The sequence below is a fragment of the Heteronotia binoei genome, chromosome 20 (genome assembly GCF_032191835.1).
Source record: "Heteronotia binoei isolate CCM8104 ecotype False Entrance Well chromosome 20, APGP_CSIRO_Hbin_v1, whole genome shotgun sequence".
In the NCBI taxonomy this organism is placed as follows: Eukaryota; Metazoa; Chordata; class Lepidosauria; order Squamata; family Gekkonidae; genus Heteronotia; species Heteronotia binoei.
Window position 1 is genome coordinate 1,395,255 of NC_083242.1, and position 19,369 is coordinate 1,414,623.

The 19,369-nt window shown below is 49.1% G+C and overlaps 1 protein-coding gene and 1 non-coding gene across 2 annotated transcripts in view; both read left to right on the plus strand.

The window, feature by feature from the left end:
• Positions 1-19,369, plus strand: part of CASKIN1 (CASK interacting protein 1) — a 143,209-nt gene that overhangs the window by 11,470 nt on the left and 112,370 nt on the right. The window lies entirely within an intron of this gene.
• Positions 18,190-18,266, plus strand: TRNAT-CGU (transfer RNA threonine (anticodon CGU)). The gene has a single exon. It is a non-coding gene; the product is annotated as a tRNA-Thr (tRNA).

A 19,369-nucleotide genomic window follows, 5' to 3' on the forward strand; every position in this document is an offset into this window, starting at 1 on the left:
TCCCCATATGAGCCTCACAGGATTCTGAAATCAGCAACTCAGCATCTTTTGGTGGTCCCAGGGATGTCTGTCTTGCCTCAATGAGGGCCAGGGCCTTCTCTGCTCAGGCCCCTATACGGTGGAATGAACTCCTGTCAGATCTGGGCCCTGTGAGACCTATTACAGTTCCACAGGGCCTGTAAGATGAAGCTCTTCTACCAGGCCTTTTAGTTGAGGTAGCGGGCATCATTTGTCACGTGCTTTGGGCCTCCCCCGTGTTCGATTATTGTGTTCTGATTCCTCTTTGGATCACTGTAGAGCAGAGGTGGCCAAACTGTGGCTCAAGAACCACACGTGGCTCTTTCACACATGTTGTGTGGCTCTTGAAGCCCTCACCGCCACGTTAGCCAGCTTGGAGAAGGGATTTGTCTCTTTAAATTGCTTCTCCAGGCCATGCCATCCTGTGGCTTGAAGAATGCATTTAAAGTTAAAGTTGCTTTCTTTCCACCTGTCTCCATCCCCCCCCCTTCCCCATCTATTTTCCTCCCTCCCTCCCTGTCTTGTGACTGTCATACATCTGAAGTCCACGTCTTGTGGCTCTCAAACATCTTATGTTTATTCTATGTGGCTCTTACGTTAAGCAAGTTTGGTTGCTTCTGCTGTAGAGATAGGGCTCTATGTTATGTTGTTTTAAATGTTGTTTTAATTGTTTTGATTGTGATGATGTTTCAACTGTTTACTATGATGTAAGCCACCCTGAGCCTGGTCTGCAGGAAAGGGGAGGATATAAATAGAATAAGATCAATTGAAAAATTATATATATCTATATATACATACATACCATCTACCTGTACGTAAATCCACTGGGCTGGTGCTGCAAGTGTTTGGGACAAGGTCCCCGGATTCCAGAAGCGCAGGCACCAGAGTCCTGGTTCAGCCAACCTCACTTGGTGCTTTGCAGAAATCCCCATTTCCTTCAAGTTGGGGTCAGCAAGGAAAGCTTTTTGGGAAGAATTCTGGCATGGACATAAATCTGATGTTTTAAAATTACAATAGCTGGAATCCACTGGAAGAACGTTTTAAACTTCCAGAAGCGTTCTGTTGGGGATTTAAAAGCTGTAGTTCTCTTACAGAGGGACTTCAATGGGAGATTTCAATGTGAAACTGATGCATTAGAATTCATTAACCAGCTCAAAACAAAGTCCTTCTCAGGAGCTGGAATGGGAACCTGTGATTCCTAACTCGGTAGAGGTGTTAATACCTTGCGTATTGTATCACATCCCTTACAGATGCTAATTACTTCGGCTAAACGTGTGTCATTTCCTGTTGTATCTGATTATCACATTTCATCCCTCGTGAACTACATTTTGCATTTTGCCTACCTCACAAAAATTGCATGTTATACAGCGAATGAAATGAGCTTTGAATCAGGACATCTGATTCTGGAATAAATTTTGTTCGTCTTTAAGGTGTCGCCAGAATCTGGTTTTATTCAGCAGTTTGGAGCGTCTCACATCCTTTCTGAGTGAACTGATTATTCTTTGGAATAGGTCTTGTTTTGAATCAAGCCTCTCTTTATTGTTTTATTTACTTCATTTACACCCAATTGGAAACCAAAGTTGCGTTCTCCTCTCCTTCATTTTATCCTTACAACAATCTTGAGAGGTGGGCTAGGCTCCGTGTGTGTGACTGGCCCATGTCCCCTCAGCAAGCTTCCATAGCAAAGTTAGGATTCGAACCTGGGTCTCCCCAGATCTTCGTCAAGTGCTCTTACCACTGCACCATAATAGCTGTTGTGTCTTTGTAGCATGCTCTCTCCCTTTCTCTGCCGTGTATAAACCAGCCTGATGGCTTTACAGTGCACCTGATGAAGTGAGTTTATGTTGGAATAAATTTCATTAGCCTTTAAGGTTCCCCCTGAGTCCTATTTTGTTGATGCCCGGACTTCCCTGCTTAGAGAGCTGCTTGCAATCAGATGCTAGCCCTGGTACCTAGGACAGAAGGAGTTTTCGAACTAGACTCCATTATTGGATGCAAGGGAATATGTATTGCATTTTTAAATTTGTATCCCTCTTTTCTCCCTAAAGCTGGGACTCAAAGCAACTTAGAATAATATTCTCTTCTCCCCCATTCTCCTGCAACAGCCACATCCCCATGAGATCGGCCAGGCAAAGAGTTTGCAGTGATCCTAAGGTCGCCTAACAAACTTTCCTGTCAGAGTGGGGATTCGAACCCAGGTCACCCGGGATCCTTTATCCACTACAGCTGGCTGGTTCCTGTTCGCTGTTCCTGTTCTTCTCCACATGGAGAAAAAAGTGAAGAGAAATGGCCATGGGAAATATGGCCAGAATGTTCTACTGCTGTTCTCCAGCTAGAGCACTGCCTCATAGGTTTTGGAGTCTTTTTTCTTTCCCACTGGAGATCTTGGCCGACTGCTGCTGACGCCTCCATTGCCAGATGTTGCTCGATGGTGTAGCAGAGTCTGCTTTGAGATTCCTTGATTTCCTGGGCAACTCAAATCAGCCTTAGTTGTGCGGAGTATCCAGCTATTGGCGTGGTTGTACCCCCCTCTACTTTTCTCTTAAATGGCGTGGACAGGTTCTTTCCTTTCCCCTTTCCTTCTTCAAAGGCATTTCATCTGCCGAGCTGAATAATGCAGAGGGTTATAAATATGTAAGCGTCTGGCTGCCTCGTCCTTTGGGGGTCTGGCCATTCATAAATGGCATGCAAGAGACGCTGGGATGCCACGACGCTTCCTCAGGCGGGGAGCAGAGAGGGGGCAGGTCACCCCACAGGTGGGGAGCGGTTGCCCTGTGAATTTGCCTGTTACCATCTCTCCAGGACCACCTTCAAAAGGCAGCTCCTGGGGCTTTAAGAGTTTCAGAATTATTTTGCTGGATCTGACCATCTCCCAGCCAGATGTTTCCAGCAGCTTGTAAAAGAATGCAGCTTCGGGTGTCTTAAAAAGTAGGCCCAGTCCACAAAAGCCAAAGCTACAATAAACAAGTGGATGTTCCACGGATCTCCTTTTGGATTAGAACCCAGGATCCTCCTTAAAAGTTAAAGGTGCAAGCACCAGTCGTTTCCGACTCTGGGGTGACGTTGCATCACAACATTTTCACGGCAGACTTTTTTATGGGGTGGTTTGCCGTTGTCTTCCCCAGTCATCTACACTTATTGTTGGAACTCTCTGTCTGGGGCATTGATGCTCTGTATTCTTGGTGCTTGGGGCGGTGGGGGGGGGCAAAGTGGAAGGGCTTCTAGGCCCACTTGTGAAGCTCCTGATGGCACTTGGGTTTTTTTTTGGGGGGGGGGGGTTGGCCACTGTGTGACAGAGTGTTGAACTGGATGGGCCACTGGCCTGATCCAACATGGCTTCTCTTATGTTCTTATGTGACACAGAGTGTTGGACTGGATGGGCCATTGGCCTGATCCAACATGGCTTCTCTTATGTTCTTATGTGACACAGAGTGTTGGACTGGATGGGCCATTGGCCTGATCCAACATGACTTCTCTTATGTTCTTATGTGCCACAGAGTGTTGGACTGGATGGGCCATTGGCCTGATCCAACATGACTTCTGTTATGTGACACAGAGTGTTGGACTGGATGGGCCATTGGCCTGATCCAACATGGCTTTTCTTATGTTCTTATGTGACACAGAGGGTTGGACTGGATGGGCCACTGGCCTGATCCAACATGGCTTCTTTTATGTTCTTATGTGACACAGAGGGTTGCACTGGATGGACCATTGGCCTGATCCAACAGGGCTTCTCTTATGTTCTTATGTGACACAGAGGGTTGGACTGGATGGGCCACTGGCCTGATCCAACATGGCTTCTCTTATGTTCTTACTTTACCCCCAGCAAGCTGGGTACTCATTTTACCAACCTTGGAAGAATGGAAGGCTGAGTCAATCTTTTTTTTTTTTTTAAACCCAAATTTTATTTGTAATATATGAAAACAATATCTTTTTCTTGCATCATTAATAATTTTTTTTTAATCTATCCCATATATTACTTTCTAACCACCCCTCCCCCGTTACTTGACCCCTGCCGGTGTTATATACTTAAAATACTAATATTTAAAGGTACCCTTAACTAATAAAAAACAAAGATTAATATTCTTCTTCCTTCTAAGACTTAATCATTATCAAAAATTGTCCAATGTCCTTTTATTTTCCACTCTTTTTGGAAGGCTGAGTCAATCTTGAGCCAGCTACCTGAACCCAGCTTCCGCCAGGATCGAACTCAGGTCGTGAGCAATGTTCCCTCTAAGCCATAGAGTCTTGTGAGCAAAAATTGTACTTTGTTTGCTACTGGCATGAAAGTTGTGAGCTACTGCACAAATTATTATGCTCTGCGGTCATCCTTCCTGAGCTAAGACAAAAATGTGTGAGCTGGAGGCTAAACATCTGTGAGCTAGCTCACACTAACTCAGCTTAGAGGGAACACTGGTTGTGCGCAGAGCTTGGACTGCAGGACTGCAGCTTATCACTCTGCACCACGGAGCTCTTATAGGATCCTCCTTGACTGAGTGCAAATGATTCTTCTCAGCGTGGCAAGGAGTTTTCTGGCCTCACAAGGTCCTGTTTGGCTCTGAGCTCCTCCTTCGAGAGGGAAAACATTTATTTGCATGTAGTTTTTCTTCCCTACAGAGACCCAGAGTGGCATTCAGCATTATTTCTGCCCTCCTCTATTTGAGACTCAGAACAACAACCCTGTGAGGCAGGTTGGGCTGAGAGACAGGCCCAAAGTCTTTTAATGAGCTTCCCTGGCAAAGTGAGGACTTGATGCCAGATCTCCCAAACTGTAGTACAGCTCTCAGACTGCACTGCGTCCTGTGGGAGCGAATAAAACAGGAGTCTAGCGATGCCTTGAATATTAAAATGTATTCCCCGCACATGAACTTTTGCAAGTTAAAGCTCGCTTCATCAAATGCATGGTGCGCACATCTATTAGGCACGATCCGGTGAAGCTGCAGAGAACAGAAGGGTGGGGGAGGGGAAGTGTTCTGAAACCAGATCCCTTCTCAAGAGCCGTCAATCACTTGGAGTGCCAGAGGACCACTCCCAAGCGTTGACGGATGGACAGGCGGGGAGGATTAACATGAAATCAGTCTGGTGCCGGGTGTACCACGACAAGCTGATCCCGGCTGCTCAGAAGGAGAGAATCGTGCCAATCTCAATTAGCATAATTTACGCAGAGTCACGGAATCCAGTTTGTCTTGTTGCATGCTTTGCACAAACTTCATTTCTTTTTCTTATATGGAAAAAAATGAATATACATTAAATGCGTCTTGCTCGGTGCTTGCGACATTGACGCGCAGAGAGAAGTTCTGCAGCCAGCCGTTGGAACATTTCTGCTTTGGGACTGTTGGTGGGTGCCTTTTCTCATTCCCACCATGTTCTGATGACCAGAGAGGACCAGGTCACATCACATGTGCATACTTTTTTGGATGTGGATCTATTGGATTTATATCCCGCCCTATACTCTAAATCTCAGGGTCTCAGAGCGGTCACAATCTCCTTTACCTTCCCCCCCGCCCCACAACAGACACCCTGTAAGGTAGGTGGCGCTGAGAGAGCTCTGACAGAAACTGCCCTTTTCATGAAGTGACAACTCCCATGCGTGAATGTACCCCGGTGTATAATTATAGCACACTTCAGACCCAGTTTGGTGTGGAGAGCCAGTTTGGTGTAGTGGTTAAGTGTGCGGACTCTTATCTGGGAGAACCGGGTTTGATTCCCCACTCCTCCACTTGCAGCTGCTGGAATGGCCTTGGGTCAGCCATAGCTGTGGCAGAGGTTGTCCTTGAAAGGGCAGCTGCTGGGAGAGCTCTCTCAGCCCCACCCACCTCACAGGGTGTCTATTGTGGGGGGAGAAGAGAAAGGAGATTGTAAACTGCTCTGAGTCTCTGATTCAGAGAGAAGGGCGGGGTATAAATCTGCAATTCTTCTTCTTCTTAATGGGACTGGGTTGTGGGTTCAGTTGATAATTAATCCAACCAAGACAGAGGTCCTGCACATGAGTCACAGGGGGCTAAAATCGGGCATCCGGCTCCCCACTCTGGATGGCACATCTCTTGCAACAGCTGAGAAGGTGAGGAGCTTGGAGGCGATACTGGATGCCTCCCTTTCTATGGAGGCCCAGATCACAGCTGTTGCATGCTCTGCCTTCTACCACCTTCGGCAGGGCAAACAACTAGCACCCTATCTGGCCCCTCGGGCCTTAGCTACAGCGATCCATGCGGGAGTCACTTCCAGGTTGGACCACTGCAACTTGCTCTACGCAGGCTTGCCCTTGAGGCTGATCCGGAAGATCCAGCTGGTGCAGAATGGGGCAGCACACTTGCCGTCTGAATCGCCTGTACAGGCGAGCAGTCGGCCGATGCTGCGCAGTCTGCACTGGCTACCAATCGAGTACCGGATCCGCTTCAAGGTTAAAAAGCCTTACGCATCCTGGGACCGGCATACCTGCGGCACCGTCTCTCCCCAGATGAGTCCCGGAGGTTGTTGCTTTCGACCAGTCGACGCCTTCTGACCATCCCTGGCACAAGGGACATCCGGCTGGCTTTTTCGGCCGTGGCCCCGACCTGGTGGAATCAGCTCCCTGTGGAAGTGCGGGCTCTACCGGATTTGTTCTCATTCCGGAGGGTCTGTAAGATGGAGCTGTTCCGCCAGGCCTATGGCTGAGGTGGGTGGACGTCCTTATCTTATTATTCCATATGAACATATGAAGCTGCCTTATACTGAATCAGACCCTCAGTCCATCCAAGTCAGTCTTCTCTACTCAGACTGGCAGCGGCTCTTTCTCCAGGGTCTCCAGCTGAGGATTTTCACGCCTGTTTGCCTGGACTCTCTTTAGTTGGAGATGCCAGGGATTGAACCTGGGACCACCTGCTTACCAAGCAGATGCTCTACCACTGAGCCACCGTCCCTCCCTCCAGAACTGTCCACTCAGACTGGCAGTGGCTCTCCAGGGTCTCAAGCTGAGGTTTTTCCTTGCCTGGACCCTTTTGAGTTGGAGATGCCGGGGATTGAACCTGGGACCTCCTGCTTACCAAGCAGATGCTCTACCACTGAGCCTCCATCTACATTGGCCTCCCTGCACTGATTGCCAGTTAAGCCACAGTTCAGTTACTTCAGAGGAGTAGGAATCGCAGCTCAGTCATGGAAAATGTGGACATCTCACTTCAGGAAGCCTTATCCCAGCCTAGGTGTCCAAAAGTATCAGCTGTATCAGCCCAGGATAGAACTGTGGTCTGATGGGCACAGAGCAGCTGGGGCGTAAGAAAAACCTGGGCCTTCCCTCTCTCCCTCCCTCCTCTTCTAGTGGGCGCGCACGTCCTCCCCCAGGAAGCCACTGTTTCCCAACCTGTCGGGCTCCTCTCTGCGCCCCCCTCTTCTGCGGCTGGCTGTCAGTTAATTCCAGGTTCCTTGATTCTACTTGATCGCTTTTAATAACTTCCTCCTCCTCCAGCAGCTGTCTTTAATGAAACCCAGAAAAGGCTGCAGAGTTGGAAGCGTCGGCGTGTCTCTGAAGTGGCTTGCCTAGTGTGTGTGTGTGGGGGGGTGGTGTGCAGGGGTGCTGGTGGGGATGGCCAAAGCATTCCCCTCTTCCTCCAGGCAGAGTCTGCCAGCACAGAGTGGGTGGCGCCGGCCACAGCACTGGACAGGAGCTTTTGAAGGTGGTCACAAATGTTGATATCAAAGCTTTTATGTCTAAAGCTGTAGAGAGAGGAGCCACATCTCTTCTTCGTCACCCTTATCCGTGGCTCCGTTGGCTGTTAAATGTGGGCACGGCAAGAGGGACACTAGTGGAATGGGCTTGCTTGCAAGGGTGGGGCTGCAAAGTGCCACGTGCTGCCCCACATTATGCCCCCAGTGTGTTGAGTCAATCTGTCAAGGAGTGGGAACGAAAGCTCTGGGTTGCCAAGGCTCACATTCTGGAGCAGGGGCGGCCGAAGTTGCTTGACCTAAGAGCCGCATAAAATAAACGTCAGATGTTTGAGAGCTACAAGATGTGAACGTCAGATGAGGAAGGAAGGAAGGAAGGAAGGAAGGAAGGAAGGAAGGAAGGAAGGAAGGAAGGAAGGAAGGAAGGAAGGAAGGAAGGAAGGAAGGAAGGAAGATAAATGGAGGAGGGAGTGGTGGAAAGAAAGCAACTTTAACTTTAAGTGCATTCTCCGAGCTGCCAGCTGGCTTGACTTGGCAAAGTGATTTAAAGAGAGAAATGCCATGTGTGAGCTGGCTGATGGGGCAGTGCGGGCTTCGAGAGCCACACCATATGTATGAAAGAGCCACATGGGAGGGATGGTGGCTCAGTGGCAGACCATCTGCTTGACAAGCAGGAGGTCCCAGGTTCAATTCCCGGCATCTCCAACTCAAAAGGGTCCAGGCAAATAGGCATGAAAAACCTCATCTGGAGACCCTGGAGAAAAAGCTGCTGTCAGTCTGAGTAGACAAGACTGACTTGGATGGACCCAGGGGGGTCTGATTCAGTAGAAGGCAGCTTCATATGTTGTGACCACCAACAGTGCTTTTTCAGTGGTGGCACCTCATGTGTGTGAATGTCATGTCCATTAAAGCCCTCCTCTGCACTCTTTTAGAACAAAACTGTTTGTTCTAACTGGTTGGGGAGGGACGGTGGCTCAGTTGTAGAGCTTCTGCTTGGTAAGCAGAAGGTCCCAGATTCAATCCCCGGCATCTCCAACTCAAAAGGGTCCAGGCAAATAGGTGTGAAAAACCTCCGCTTGAGACCCTGGAGAGCGGCTGCCAGTCTGAGCAGACAAGACTGACTTTGATGGACCCAGGGTCTGATTCAGTAGAAGGCAGCTTCATATGTTCTCATGTGGCTCCCAAGCCACAGTTTGGCCACAGATGTAATCTGGAGCTTCCCCTTATTTTGCTGCAACTCTATATCTGCCTTTTGAAAACCAGGGTGCCTTGGCAAGCATTGTGAAAGCTGGTGTGATCAGAAATGAAGTGAAGGGCAGAGCTCAAGTCCAGTAGCCAGATTTCCAGGATATAAGCTCCCTTTGTGACTTTGACTTATGAAAGCTTGTACCCTGTAAATCTTTTTTTTGTATTGTGTATATTGTGTGTGTGTGTTTGCACCTGGAAGTCATGTTGACCTGACATGGTGACTGGCCCCTACTGGCGGCCTGGAGGATATTCAGGGAGGTGGCTGAATAAAGCCTGCCCCTGCGTCCCAGCTCTGGTATTCCAAGGTGGTCTCCCATCCAAGTACTTGCCAGAGTAAGCCTTGCTTAACTTCTGAGATCTGATGAGATCGGGCTTGCCTGGGTTACAATCCAAGTCAGGGCATACCCTGGAATCTAGTTGATCTCTTATGTGTGTCAGGACTCGCACCTGAGTCTTCCAGTGCAGACCGACACAGCTGGAACCCAGCTGAAACTATCTTCACAGAAGCGATGTGAGAGAAAGGCTTCTCTGATCATTGAGAGATGGAACAGCTTCCCTGGAGTTTCACTGCCGGCTCTCTGGTGGAGACGGGGCTCCTTCTGAGGCGGTGGGTGCTCCCTGCAAGTGCCACCCAGAGCTGCTCTTGGCAGTCACAGTTTGTGGAGATCAACAGACCCGCTCCCTCATAATTTGCCCTATCCTTTTTAGCACAAGAGTCACTGAGCGACCCCCCTCCAGTCAGGATGGAGGCCTTTGTGGCGGATTGGGCCTGCCTGGCCTTAATTAGTGGTGAAGAGGAGCTGCTATTTGGGTTTTCCACAGTAGGCCTCAGCCAGCCATGCGCACGCATATGCAGCGGAGAAACTCTTGTGGGAACCCAGCCACCAATGGTTTTGGCAAGCGAGCCGTGCCTCGTGGGATGGGCCAAATCCAGCCTGGTTTCTCTCTCATGCAGCTGTGCTCTGGACAGGTGTGGGGGAGTTGGGTGTCCGTATGGTTAGCTGGTGCCCGGCACACCCCACAGCTTAATTTTCCTGTTGTGAGGATAGACTGACAGTTCATAAGAACATAAGAGAAGCCATGTTAGATCAGGCCAATGGCCCATCCAATCCAACACTCCGTGTCACATAAGAACATCAGAGAAGCCATGTTGGATCAGGCCAATGGCCCATCCAATCCAACACTGTGTCACAGAAGAACATCAGAGAAGCCATGTTGGATCAGGCCAATGGCCCATCCAATCCAACACTCTGTGTCACACAGTGGCAAAAAAAAAAAATTATATATATACACACACACACACATATACACTGTGGCTAATAGCCACTGATGGACCTCTGCTCCATATTTTTATCTAACCCCCTCTTGAAGCTGTCCATGCTTGCAGCCGCCACCACCTCCTGTGGCAGTGAATTCCGCATGTTAATCACCCTTTGGATGAAGAAGTACCTCCTTTTATCCGTTTTAACCTTTCTGCTCAGCAATTCCATTGAATGCCCACGAGTTCTTGTATTGTGAGAAAGGGAGAAAAGGACTTCTTTCTCTACTTTGTCCATCCCATGCATTATCTTGTAAACCTCTATCATGTCACCCCACAGTCGACGTTTCTCCAAGCTAAAGAGCCCCAAGCGTTTCAACCTTTCTTCATAGTTCACGTGGCATGTTCTCCGTCAGTGCCAAAGGAAGGGTTGGAGAGCGTTACTAGCAGTACTCCCTCTAAGCTGCGGAGTCCTGGGAGCAACAATTCCACTTTGTGAGCTGCTGGCACTAAAGTTGTGAGCTCCTGCATGGATTGGTTTGCTCTGGGGTCATTTTTCCTGGCCTCAGATGCAAATGTGTGAGCCAGAGGCTAAAAAGCTGTGAGCTAGCCCACGGTAACTCAGCTTAGAGGGAACACTGGTTCCTAGCAACTTTTATGATTCCTTGAGCACTTAAAGCTCTTCTTGAACACGATGCCTGGACTCTGTACAGCATTCCTCTAAGGCAGGGCATTGTAGTTCCTGGCTTGTCTTAATTTTCTAAGTCAGGGATGTCAAACTCATTCGTTATGAGGGCCGGATCTGACATCAATGAGACCTTGTTGAGCCGGGCCCTGTGTGTCGTAAAATGTAATGCCAGGTAGCAGAGATATAAACTTTTATAAAGTACACAAACCGAAAGGTGGTTTTGTTTTTTTTTTTAAAAAAATGCTTAAAACATTAGCACTTGTTGGTCTTAAAGGTGCTTTCTTTGTATCTCTCCCAATCAATCCAGGGAACTGGGCAAAGGAAGCTCTGGCTCTTTCCTTCCTTCCCCAGGGGACCAGGAGGGGGAGGAGCCTCAGCCAATAGAAGGAAGAGAGTCATGTCTCAGTAGCTCTGCTGTGTGATTGAGAGAGCCTGGCAAAGCGAGGTATTCCTCTCCCCCTCCTCCCCAAGGGAGGAACCTTAGCCAATGGAGGAAATAAAGGTTTTGCTCTGTAGCTCCTGTGTGATTGAGCAAGCCTGGCAAAGGAAGCTGTTTTGCAGAAGGAAGCGCGCGCGAGAGAGAAGGAAGCAGATGACAGCCAGTTGCTCAGGGGCCTGATAGGAGCCCTCCGAGAGCCTGATTTGGCCCTCAGACTGCATGTTTGACACCCCTGTTCTAAATGGTTCTTGGCAGAGACCCGGTTGGACTGCTGACTGTCCTGGACTCTCAGCTCCCCAAACTCCACCATCTTTCTCCAGGCCGGGCTTTCGGCTATGGTTGAGAGGCGACAGAGATGTTTCTCTGCATTTCTAGAATCTGTCCAAACTCTCATGTGTAAAATGTGCCACTGCTTCTCTTGTATTTGCAAGTGATGCACGCTGGGCCGAAAGGTGTCACTTGTGAAAATTCCTTCTGAGGTCCTTCTTGAGCAACGTAAAGAGCGTCTCCATGGCAACGGGAGAGGGCCTGTGGTGTCCAATTCCCCCCACCATTCCTGGTCCAAAGAAGATGATGATGATATTGGATTTATATCTCACCCTCCACTCCAAATCTCAGAGCGGCTCACAATCTCCTTTATCTTCTCCCCCCACAACAGACACCCTGTGAGGTGGGTGGGGCTGAGAGAGCTCTGACAGAAGCTGCCCTTTCAAGGACAACTCCTGCGAGAGCTATGGCTGACCCAAGGCCTTTCCAGCAGCTGCAAGGGGAGGAGTGGGGAATCAAACCTGGTTCTCCCAGATAAGAGAGCTCTGGCTGACCCGAGGCCATTCCAGCAGCTGCAAGTGGAGGAGTGGGGAATCAAACCCGGTTCTCCCAGAGAAGAGTCTGTACACTTCACCACTACACCAAACTGGTTGTCAAAGTAATGGTTGTGCTGGTGACCAGGAAGTGTTGACTATGCCACGGATTTAGGCCACCTGGGTGTGGTCTGTGGCTGATTCAAAAGGAGGAGAACCCATCCTCTTCTCAAGCTGGGTATGGATTTGGGACAGTCTTGCAACCAGAAGGCACCTGGCAGGTGGAGTTATTGCAGCACAGTGTCCAAGAGAATGTGGACTCCAGGCAGGGAAGCCAAGGGGGGGGGGACTCCCTAAGAAATAAACACACACAGACACACCCCACATCTAGAAATCTAGCTTGTCAAGGCAGAGACTTGTGAGAATATAAGAGAAGCACTGCTGGATTGGTCTGGAGCCCACCTAGTCCATCCTGCCTCACACAGTGGCCAACCGGAAGTTTCCGGAAGCGCTACAAGCCAAACCCCCCCTATTGTTGCCCCCCCCAGTGGCTAGTCTCCCTCTGGACATGAAGGTTTCTGCTGGCGATTGGAAGACAAACTTCTGCTCCTCTGTGTATATGCAGAGTCCCTTTGTGAGCTAGCTGTCGTCACCACAGGCTGAGGAAATAAATGCTGAAACTTCACTTAATTTTGCGTTGTGCAAAGGAGGACTTTCAGGTGTCTACCCCATGGGGTGACCCACAACTTCACGGGAAGGGGGGGGGGGACAGTTCTCTCCAGTTTCTTTTAATCTGCATGATTTTATAAACCTTCCTCATGTACCTCTGAACTCTCTTTCCTCTACGCTGAAAAGCCCTAAATTTTCCAAGTGTTCCTTTTTGCAATGGTGTTTCAGCCACTTGGCCACTTTACTTCTCTTCCCCCCCTCCCCAGCATTCCCAGCTCCTTTGCAACCTTTTCTTCTCCAGCTGTTTCCCACATCTGTTCTCTATCTCAAGATCACCTTTGGCCTCTGGGTCAGGAGGACCATAACATGTTTGGTCTCTGGTCTTTCCCTCCCATGGGCACGTCTGTGGGTTCTAATCCTCTTATGGCTACTAGCTGCGTTGACATAAGGAACCGAGTTCCATGTGCACAGACCCTTGTATGGCCTTCTCTTTCCTCTGCCCCACCGCCTCTTCCTGTTCTCCAGCAGCACCCAGAAATGCCTTCCTTGAGTCTCTCTTCTGTTCTAATGTTGGGCTCTCCAGGTGCCTCACCTTGGCTTGGAGGCACCTGCCTGTAAACTCACTTGTTCCTTGTTTGCCGCCTCAGCTGTCCTTCTTGGCATGCCCATTTCCCTCTCCGTCGCTTTGGGCCCTGCAAAGTTAGCATTTCTTCGCTCACTGCTTGGTTCTCGGTAGAGGTGACCCAGAATGTTGACACTGTTCTCTCCAAGGGACACAAGTCCTGCCAAACCAGATGCTTCTCAGCTCCTGTTGGTTTTGTGCTAGAAGTTAGTCTTAAATGTATTGACGGGACCACGGAGGAGAAACTAAGCCACAACAAAGAAAAAAGCTCTCCATGTAAAATACAATTCTAACTTGTTATAAATAATAAGTATCAAAATACAAGAAGGATATAAACAGTACACAGCATCTCAGTCATGCACAAAGTTAAAACCCTATAAGTTCCACAATGCTCCGACTGTCCTTATGTGGCTCAAAGATCTATATTACATAAGAACATAAGAGAAGCCATGTTGGATCAGGCCAACGGCCCATCAAGTCCAACACTCTGTGTCACACAGTGGCAAAAAATTTTATATACACACATACACTGTGGCTAATAGCCACTGATGGACCTCTGCTCCATATTTTTATCTAAACCCTTCTTGAAGGTGGCTATACTTGTGGCCGCCACCACCTGCTGTGGCAGTGAATTCCACATGTTAATCACCCTTTGGGTGAAAAACGTCCAACGGAGAACCGGTCCGCTTTGCAAGCCATTTCGGCTCTCTAATCCTTCTTCTAGGGACCAATCTTGTGAATTAGGTATAATTGTCTAGGTCCAGTAGTGCCAAATATTGTTCAGGTCAACCATGTAAATCCAGAATTCCTAACTTTCTCTAATTTTTGCGCATAATAGCGGGAACGCATAGTAAATGCAATCCTTCTCAGCAAAGCAGGCATTTCATTATGCGCGAAAATTAGAGAAAGCAGGAATTCTGGATTCACACGGTTGATGACTGAACAAGGAGGCAACATCAAGGGAAGGCCTCTGCTTCTATGCTCTGTTGTTGGCCCTCCAGAGGAACTGGCTGGCCCCTGTGTGAGGCAGGAGGCTGGACTAGATGGACCCTCCCTGGTCTGACCCAGCAGGGCTCTTCTGATGTTCTTCTCAGGGGAAGGCCTCGGCCTCTCTGCCCTGTTGTTGGCCCTCCAGAGGAACTGGCTGGCCCCCGTGTGAGACAGGAGGCTGGACTAGATCTGGTCTAATCCAACAGGGCTCTTCTGATGCCGAAGGGCAATCCAAAGGAACCGGATTCGGATTGCTATCTCCTGTGGAGAAGAGGGAATTGTGGCATGATTCTTGGGTCTGCCTGACCACTTGCAGCTGCCTACATTTTCTCCCATGCGTTGGGTGAAAATACGGGGCCCTTCTTAGCATCTGGCTGGCCTGCCAAAGATGGAGACTTCATTCTCCTTTGGAGGCAAAAGTTGTTTCTTAGCAAGAAGGCACTTGGAATCTGTAGGAAGAAGAGGAGCCTAAGAAACAATTGTCCTTCTTCTGACTGTAAGGAGGCCCTTCCATACTGGGAGCTGCATCAGACGGGTTGTATCTGCGCTGCTCTTCCCAGCCAGACACATCGCTTTGGCTGACAGCGGCCATCCAAAACACGGCCGCCATGTTTGCTTTCTCTCTATGTGACCATGGAAGGATGGGCACCAATGCCCCAGCACCAGCTGGCACGTCGAAAAGCAGGCATCTCATGGGAGAATAAATTGGGGGGCAGGCTGGCTGCCTTGGGAGCCAACTTATTGGAAGATTTTCCACTCGGTTTCCGGGGACTGTGAACTTTGGAAGCCAAGAGAGCAGAGTTGGGGAGAATGTTCAAATTTGGGTTTGCTTCCTTGCGACTAGAGCCCCGTGGCGCAGAGTGGGAAAGCTGCAGTATTGCAGTCGGAACTCTCTGCTCACGACCTGAATTCGATCCCAGCGTAGGCTGGGTTCAGGTAGGCGGCTCAAGGTGGACTCAGCCTTCCATCCTTCCGAGGTCGGTCAAATGAGTACCCGGCTTGTTGGGGGGAAAGTGTAGATGACTGGGGAAGGCAATGGCAAACCACCCCATAAAAAGTCTGCCGGGAAAACGTTGTGAAAGCAGCGTCACTCCAGAGTCGGAAATGACTCGTGCTCGCACAGGGGACCTTTCCTTTCCTTCCTGGCGACTGGGGAAGCTCTTCCAGGCTTTCCAACAGCAGAGTGGAAGCTGAGTGGGAAATTGCTTGCTTGGATTCTCAGGGCAGGAGAGCTGAGACTGCAATGGGTGTTTGTGCTGAATTTTGTGTATCGGTTGGAACTGGCCAGGTAGTTTTTCGGTTTTCACTCTGCAGGACGCTTTTGGCCCCTGAACAGGCTCCTTTTTCTTCTCTTCTGAGCTTTTGGCCTTGCTGAGCCCCTGTAGGTACTCAAGTCTTTTGCAGGCAGCTCTCTGGAGACCCTCTGGAAGGCCCGCTGCATCTGGGAGGGGCCAGGCTGAGCAGACCTGCAAAGCTGGTCTCTCTCCCCCCCCTGCCCCAATCGCCTCGTCCTCATTCACGGTTCTTTGGTCAGCCCTGTCTACTTGGAAAATTATGAGTCAGTTTCCAGAAATATCACAAATAAGTGATTTTAAAGACAGGAGGAGTTTTTGCGTATGTGCTGAGCGCTGTGGTGGTCAGCCATAAATCCAAGGATGCCTGTGCGCTCTGATTGGGGCTGGTGTTTTGCAGAGCACGGAGAGGGCCTGGAATGCGCTTGTGCAGAAAATAGCTCTCCGAAGGAGCAGAAAGCCAGAGCTGTGAGGGAAATCAAAACTGGCTCGGTGAGGCTGCGTCCATTCCAGCCCTCCTGCGCCCACCCTGCGGGGTCCGCGTCTCGAAATGCAGGCCACGCCGTGACTCAGTTCCGTGCTGTTGTCGTGAGGCGCTTGGCAAACCTGGGGCGTCTGTCAGAGGCAATGTTTTCAGAAGGGAGGCTGCCAACTCCGTCCCACTCAGTCAACAGAGGGGGAAGGAGGGAGGCCGCTGCGCCTCTGTTTCTAAGGAGACTCTCCCTGGGATGGGCTTGGGGGAGCCGAACTGTCAACAGCAGGAGCTGGGCTGCAGAAAGGAGGAGGATGCTGTGCTTCTCCAAAGCAAGCCCCAAGCCTCCCCCCCCCCCACCTTCGCCTGGCAGTGTGACTTCCCGGCCTCACCAGTGCTGCATTTCCACAGAGCAGCCAGCAGCTGGAAGCTGGGCAGACCAATTTGGGCCGTGCATTTGGGGCACCGTTAGAGAGCAACAAACTATCTGGATCCAGGCGGGGGCAGCCGTGTTGGCCTGAAGCAATAGGACAAAGACAGAAGAAGAAGAAAAAAAAGATATTGGATTTATATCCCGCCCTCCACTCCGAAGTCTCAGAGCGGCTCACAATCTCCTTTCCCTTCCTCCCCCACAACAGACACACTGTGAGGTAGATGAAGATATTGGATTTATATCCCGCCCTCCACTCCGAAGAGTCTCAGAGCGGCTCACAATCTCCTTTACCTTCCTCCCCCACAACAGACACCCAGTGAGGCAGGTGGGGCTGAGAGGACTCTCCCAGCAGCTGCCCTTTCAAGGACAACCTCTGCCAGAGCTGTGGCTGACCCAAGGCCATGCTAGCAGGTGCAAGTAGAGAAGTGGAGACTCAACCCCGGTTCTCCCAGATAAGAGTCCGCACACCTAACCACTACACCAAACTGTAGCACCTTTAAGGCCAACCAAGTTTTATTCAGAATGGAAGCTTTCGTGTGCTGTGTTTATAGCGCACAAAATCTTATATTCTGAATAAAATGCTGTTGGTCTTAACAGGGACTCCAGCTTCGTTCTATATCTGTCGTTTGATTATTATCATTCTCTTCCCCTCATTTCTGTGACTTTAAAAGGTAAAGATATAGGTCGTCTCCTGTGCAAGCACCAGTCGTTTCCGACTCTGGGGTGACGTCGCATCGTGACGTTTTCACGGCAGACTTTTTTACGGGGTGGTTTGCCATTGCCTTCTCCAGTCATCTACACCTTCTCCCCAGCAAGCTGGAGACTCATTTTACCGACCTCGGAAGGATGGAAGGCTGAGTCAACCTTGAGCCGGCTACCTGAGCCCAGCTTCCGCCGGGATCAAACTCAGGTCATGAGCAGAGAGCTCGGACCGCAGTACTGCAGCTTTCCCACTCTGCGCCACGAGGCTGCTTCTGTGACTTTACAGCACTTTATTATTTTTTTCCAGAGGGTCGCTGTGTTGCTCTGCTGGAGAAGAAACAGATTTGAGACTTTCAGAACACAAGCTTTCGAGAGTGAAAGCCCTGCTTCCCCCTTGGAGACATCATTGGTCTCTAAGGATCTACTGCTCCCAACTCTAAGCGTATTATTATTATAGATAGTCACAGTCAGATATTTTTTTAAAATGTAAATGTTTATTGAATCATTAAAGATTGTATAACAAGCACAAGGAAGCGTCGCATAGCTTGAAGACAGCATACACCAAAATAGGCTATCGTGGACATAGTATCATACAGCAGTGAATCATTGTATTGGCAACACAAAAGCCCCTGCAAGAATGGACCATAAAATTAAGTGGAAACACAGCTAGGTAATACCAATAACAAGGAATATTAAAGGATACATACAAACCTATGTTGTTACTCCAGTAGAGCTGCAGAGTGCTGTGGCAGATAATACTAGAAGAGGGAGATGCCGTGTGCGTGGGATTATAAATAGAGCATTTTTAAGTGTAGGAGATTGTGCTGAGAGAGGTCTGGGGAGGAGATGTTATCAACAAAAGGGAAAAGAAAAACAAGGGAAAGAAACTTAACCCAAAAACTGGAGTAAGAGACCTAAAAGGGAGGGACGGTGGCTCAGGGGTAGAGCATCTGCTTCGTAAGCAGAAGGTCCCAGGTTCAATCCCTGGCATCTCTCAAAAAGGGTCCAGGCAAATAGGTGTGAAAATCCTCAGCTTGAGACCCCGGAGAGCCGTTGCCAGTCTGAGAAGACAATACTGACTTTGATGGACCAAGGGTCTGATTCAGTATAAGGCAGCTTCATATGTTCATATGTTCAAAAGGTTAATATGCAATTAAAGGGCTGAACATTAAAAACAAAATGTAAAAAAATCATAACATACATGCATTTATTGCAGAAAGCTAAAACCATTTAAGGGCCCTTCATAAGCCTCTGTCCTATGTAAAATCATAAAACCTCAATGGGAACCCACTCAACTTGACCTGATTCGTTTCAACCTAGATTGGTCTTCTTAAGAGGTCAGAAAGGTCAGTACACATATTGGCTCATAATACAGAACACAATAAAACAATAGAACAATGCTGGAGCACAAGGAAATTTGGTGAAGTGACAAAGGCTTAGAGAGATATTCTTGAGGCCTCTTGTTCTATAGCCTTATGTCTTAATCAAGGGCATACCTATAGCATTCAGCGTTTTTTTTTGTATGCCACGTGGTCCAGAATTGATCAAGTAACGTCAGAGCCTATGTGCCAAGAGTTGTGTGGGATTGGATAAGTTTTAAGTTAATTTATTCGACAGCTTGTCTTTTATTAAAACAGGAATAATTTTAAAGCTAATCAATCCCGGTGCTTTTTGTCCTGAAGGTAGGAACAGAAGATTCACTGTTGGGTAGATTTGTTGTTTGTGACTCTGAGTGGGCGGGCAAGAGATGGCTCGTTGAAAAAGAGGTGAGAATTCAGAGCAGATCCTTGAAGGTCCGCAGCCGTGCGTCTCCCACAGGGCTTCTCTGCCTCTGTTTTTGGTTCAGAGATGGGGGTGGGGAGGGAAAGAAAGGGCAGGTTGGCACGCAGCTCTGTGCCCCATCTCCCCACTGCCAGAAACGCTGCTAAAGCTGCCTCAAACCAGTGCTAGGGCTGCCTTGTGCTATTCTCTTACTGCACGCAAGTTATTCCCACCATTTTCTTTCATACCACTGCTGGTCTGTGAGGCAAGGTGGTGTAGTGGTTAGGGTGTCAAACCAAGATCTGCAGGAGTCAAGTGGCACCTTTAAGACCAACCAAT